A 6,219-nucleotide genomic window follows, 5' to 3' on the forward strand; every position below is an offset into this window, starting at 1 on the left:
AAAAGTTAGTTAGTTTGCTCAATTGTCATCTTCTAAGGTACTGTCAGCTAAATGAAACCAGAATGTAAAGAGGGGGAAAATTACAGAAAAAGAGATGAGAAAAAAGTTTAATTTTTCCTATGAACTGGGAAATGATCACCTATATCAAATTTATTTTTAATGTGTGAAGGTCAGAGACAACTTTTTGGATTTGGTTCTCAGTGGCCTCAATGTCAAGTCTAGCACTAAAACATACCTTCTTCCAGCCCAAGCATGTTTGGAAATCCCTAGATCAGCATTATTGTAGAGGATCTTGTTCCTTTCTTAGTCTATTCTATACATGGCTAGTAGTATTGCAAAACAGTACTCACTCTTTACTATGCACAGCAACCACACCAGAAATTCTTTTTACGTTTCTATTGCACTCTTATATTTATTTTGTGTGTGTGTGAGGGGCACATATGTGCCATGCATGTGTGTTGAGGTCAATACTGTCCTACCATGTGGGACCCAGGGATGGAACTCAAGCCATCAGGCTTGATGGCAACGCCTTTGCCCACTGAATAACTCAACAGCTTCTATATGGAGATTTCTGACTCAATGAGCATTCTAGTTTGCTTTCTGTGATTGCGATAATCCCTATGATCAAGGTCAACTAAGAAGAAGAAAGGGTCTCTTCAGTTTACATGTCCCAGATCACACTCCATCACTGAGGAAAGTCTGAACAAGAACTGAAGCAGAAACCTGAAACAGAAACCATAGAGATAAACTGCTTTCTGGCTTGCCCAACTAACTTTCTTATATAATGCAGGCCTATCTACCTAGGGACAGCACCACCCATAGTGGGCTGGGTCCTTCTGCATCAGTCATCAGTCAAGACAATTCCTCACAGACATGACCATAGGCCAGCCTGATCTGGGCAATCCCCCAATTGGGACTTCTTCAAATGACTCTGGGCTATGTTGAGTTGACAGCTGAAGCTAACTAGGCCATAAGCCTGTGAGATGTTTTAGATTTTTCAATTATAACAAGCTGTCAGGTGGTGCTAATGTTACTGACCTATTGACCATAACTTGGGCAACAAGGATGCAAAGGTACTTTACAGGAGTCAGCAAAGAGTTAAAGAAATGAAATCTGACATAGAAATTTGCTTTAAAAATCCCTGTTCTCCACCTAAAATTTATATGCCCTTAGAGATTACACTTTTTAGTCTTAGTTCCTTATATATAAAAGAGGAAAGATAGTACTTTGTTTACATAATAATTGGCCGGGTGGTGGTGGCACACTCCTTTAGTTCCAGAACTCGGGAGGCAGAGGCAGGTGGATCTCTGTGAGTTTGAGACCAGCCTGGTCTACAAGAGCTAGTTCCAGGACAGCCTCCAAAGCCACAGAGAAGCCCTGTCTCGAAACAACAACAACAACAACAAAACCAAAAACATATTGTATTTAAAAGGACAACAATAACCTCAAAGTATGTCCAAGTATGTATTAAAAATTGTTTTTATCAGGGAAGGGGTTGTTTTGTTTTGTTTTCCCTGAGACAGGGTCTCACTAGGTAGCTCTGGCTGTCCTGAGCTAGATGAACCTGGCTGGCTGGAACTCACAGTCCAACTGCCTCTGCCTCTGGAGTGCTGGAACTAAAGGTGATGCACCACTGCCCTCAGGAAGAATAACTGCTTTTGTCAACTGCATTATCATTACTATACACATGGTATCTTAGTCAATGTTCTATTGCTGTGAAGAGACCATGGTAACTCTTATAAAGGAGAGCATGTGATTGGGGCTGGCTTACAGTTTCAGAGGTTTAGTCCATTATTGTCATGGCAAGAAGCATGGTGGCATGCAGGCCAAGAGTTCTACATCCAATTGTCAGGCAGCAGAGAATGACACTGGCCCTGGCTTGAGCATTTGAAACTCCAAAGGCCACCTTCAGTGACACACTTCATCTAGCAAGGCCACACCTACATCAACAAGGCCACACCTCCTAATCCCTCTCAAGTAGCACCACTCTCTAGTGACCAAGCATTCAAATATATGAGCCTATGGGGGGCATTTCTACTCAAACCACTGTGGTGATATTTTGTTTATGATCTAATAAATAAAGCTTGCCTGAAGGTTAAAGTGCAAAGATAGCCACACTAGTCAGCCATACAGGCCAGTCAGTGGTGACACACACCTTTAATCCCAGCAGCCACACTAGTTAGCCATAGAGGATGTGGGGTGATGGTGCATGCCTTTAATACCAGCACTAGAGAGGAATATATGGTGGGATGAATTCTCTCTCTTTTCAGTCTGGAGATTTTGTAGAGGTAAGAGCTCTTTGGTAGCTTGGCTGCTTTGCTTTTCTGATCTTCAGCTTGAACCCCAATATCTGTCTCTGGGTTTTTATTATTTGTGCTGCAAACCACCAAACCTGGGTTCTCATTTGTCTTGCTACTATAAAATCTCAATCAATCATTGGCTCCTCTGAGTCTTGTTTTCTTTTCCACCAAACTGGATAATATTATCACTCACTTCAGTAGCTATGATGTGAGTGAAAATAATGGGAAAACCACATAAAATGCCTTATACAAAGGAGGCACTAAATAAAGGTAAGCATCCTCTAGAGGAACAAAGGTGATAGGATGTGTGTGTGTGTGTGTGTGTGTGTGTGTGTGTGTGTGTGTGTGTGTGGTTGGAGTTTTCTTAGGGCTGCCAGCTCATAAATAATGACACAGAGACTTACTATTAATTTCGTAAGTTCAGCCTTAGCTTAGGCTTGTTCTCAACTAGCTCTATAACTTAAAGTACCCACTTATATTAATCTACATTCTATTACATAGTGTTACTTCTCTTCCATTTCACATGTCTTGGCTCCTCTCCGTGTCTTGCTGAATCTGAGCACACCTACATTCCTCCTCCCAGTCTCTCTCTCTCTCTCTCTCTCTCTCTCTCTCTCTCTCTCTCTCTCTCTCTCATTCTCTCTCCTACCCAGAAGTCCCACCTATTGTCTCCTGCTTAGCTATTGACCATTTAGCTAATTAAACTAATCAGAAAGTGCCTTAGGTAGAGACACATCTTTACAGTGTAAGCAAATATTCCACAACATATATGTATGTATATATGTGTGTGCATATATGTATGTGTGTATAGCATTGAATCAGTTTAATATTGAAATAGTGACAACAGCTGTCTCACACCTGAAAGGCTGAGAACCCAGAAGTTGCTCGGTCTAGGAGGCTGGGTGACTCAGCAGTACCAATCTGGCACCAGAAGCCTAGAGGTTCCTAGGAAAATGCTGGCCCTTAGTCAACATGCCTGGGCATGCTGGCTCTGATATCAGCAAAGGAATCAGCAGCTGCAGCTGCCCAGTGACTCTGCTCAGGCAAGAGGGAAGGCAGAGGAAGCAGAAGACAAACCATCCTCTGCCTGTGACCTATTTATCCAGGCTGCCACCTGAAGATGCCACCCACAGTTTGGAGAGATCATCCCACATCAATCAAAGCCATCAGGACATTTCCTAAGGTGCCACACCCAGCTCAGGTGATTCTAATATGTGGCAAGCAGACTTTAAAACCAACCATCACAGTAACCGTCATGATGGTAACAAATCTAGGAGCTAGTGCTAGTTCTGTGGTAATGTCTGTTTAAAGGAAGGGCCTGGGGACTTCAGAGAGGGTTCAGGGGCTAAGAGCACTGGCTGCTATTGTAGAGGGCCTGGGTTTGAGTCCCAGAACCCACATGGCAGCTGACAAGTACTTAAAACTCCAATTCCAGGAGACTAGACACCTTCTTCTGACCTCCATGGGTACCAGGCATTCATGTGGTATGCATACAAACATTCAGGCTAACTACTAATACACGTAAAAAATATAAAAAATGATAAAAGGATGCACTCTTTCTGCTTGCTTCCACCATGACAGGAATAGCCTTTGCCATGAGCTCTAGCCACTGTCATCTTCTACATCATTAAGGGCTCAGAGTCAACAGAGCTAGGGCTGTCAACCGGAACCTTTAAAACTCTGATGCATTTCAGAAATAAGTCCTCCTTTACCTACGTTTTGGCACAGCTTAAAATATCAACAGAAAGTTAGTGCTAGAGAAGTAGGGTCATTGCTGTGACTAAATTTGAACATTCTAGAAGTAACTTGTGGGTGGAACTTGGAAAAAGTTTGGAGAAGTGAGCTAAAGAAAGCTTAAGCTCCGTGTGGTGGTTTGAATGAGAATGGCCCCCATTAGGCTCTTATATTTATGAGTTGTGGTTCCCAGTTGATGGACTGTTTGGGAACAATTAGAAGAGGTATGGTCTTATGGGAGGAGGTATTTCACTGGGGGGGGGTGAGCTTCAAAAGCCCTCAGCAGTCTTCTCTGTCTCTCTGTCTCTGTCTCTGTCTCTGTCTCTGTCTCTGTCTCTGTCTCTGTCTCTGTCTCTCTCTCTCTCTCTCTCTCTCTCTCTCTCTCTGCCTGCTGCTGCCTGTAGATCAAGATGTAAGCTTTTAGTCACTGCTCCCCCACCATGACTGTCTCCCTGCCACCCACACTCTCCACCATGAACATGGACTACCCTCTGAAACTGTAAGCAAACACCCCAATTAAATGTTTTCTTTTATAAATTGCCTTGGTCATGGTACTTCATCACAGCAACAGAACAGTGACTATGGCCCTCAGCTTAACGAAGATCCAGGTGGGACCTCAGAAAGCTAGAAAACTGATAGGAATTTGGACTTGGCTTGTGAGGTTCCACATAGGGATAAGGACTAGAGGCCATTAGGGGTTACATTCTAGAAAGGAACTTTAGAGAGCCCAAATTACAAGGTGACGGGCTAATTAACCTGGCAGAGAAAATTGCAAAGCACTTAGAATGTGGCATTGTTATTGATGACTTCTTTTTGATGATTTACAGAGCAATAAGTAGTGCAGTTGGAGATGTATTTTAGTTTAAGAAGTGCTCATCTAGCATGCACTGAGCCCCAGGGTCCCATCCTCAGTGCATTAAAAACAACATGGTAGTACATGTCTGTAATCCCTGAACACAGGAGACAGAAGCAGTGTGTCAGAAGTTTAAGGTCATCCACAGCCAGATGTAGGATACATGTGATTATATATATATATATATATATATATATATATATATATATATGCATAGTTATATTTGGCCATAAAGCCTACATAAAGTTAAGGAAGGCGTGATACCTGAAAAAAAAATTAGTACCATCAGAAGAAAAGTCACATGCTTTGCATCAGGAAAGATGCCATGAAGGCATCTCAGGACTTGGCCCCACCCCTTATAAGTTGAAGGGCAGAAAAAAGTCAAATCATTTCAAATACTTTCTTGCAAGGCAGTGGTAGCACATAGCCTTTAATCCCAGCACTTGCAAGGCAGAGGCAGGTGGATCTCTGTGAGTTCCCATCCAGCCTGGTCTACAGAGCATGCTCCAGGACAGCCAGAGAAACCCTGTCTAGAAAAACCAAATTAAAGAAATAAAATGCTTTCTTGAGATGATAGCATCTCCAGAGTGTCTAACACCAACAGGCTTGACTAGTACACTGTTTCTCTGGATTCCTTTCCTGATGCTCAGCTGACCAGGCTCTCCAAGGCAAATGTGGCCATGGTCTAAGGAGTTCAACTGCAGTTTGATTCAGCAACAGGCTGAGATATCATCCACATGATGCTGGTTTTGCAGGCATGCAGAACGCAATTATAAGGTCTCAGAGGCTTCTATGCTCCTATAATGGCTTCCTTTCTTTTCAAAGGAAGGCTTGGGAGGCTGGCAAGAGTGAAAAGGTCAGGGTCCCTACAGGCAGCCCAGAGCGGGTGGTTTGTAAAGCTTAGAGAGTGAAGCCTACATTGTGATGGATACTCAGGGATTTGGAGAAGCCAGAAACCTAGAATGTTTATTATGAAAAGCTAGAGGAGATGGCTGGGGATGTGGCTCAGTTGAAAGAGTCCCTGCCTCACATGCATGGAGCCCTAAGACCTCTGAAGGTGTCAATCAAAATAAATCCTAGCTTTCCTTAAAAACTGAAAGGATGTTGCTTTAACAGTGCTCAACCTCACCGGATTATTGGGAAGACAAAGTGAGTCATAGAGTATGTATGATATTTTTTAAAAATAAAAGGCCTATTTTCCTGAGAAATTGCTATACAGATTTCCAAAGTGGCTGTACGAGTTGGCACTCCCACCAGCAGTGGAAGAGTGTTCTCCTTTCTCCACATCGTCTCCAGCATAAACTGTCATTGGTGTTTTTGATTTTAGCCGTT

This window comes from Cricetulus griseus, chromosome 5 (genome assembly GCF_003668045.3).
Source record: "Cricetulus griseus strain 17A/GY chromosome 5, alternate assembly CriGri-PICRH-1.0, whole genome shotgun sequence".
In the NCBI taxonomy this organism is placed as follows: domain Eukaryota; kingdom Metazoa; phylum Chordata; class Mammalia; order Rodentia; family Cricetidae; genus Cricetulus; species Cricetulus griseus.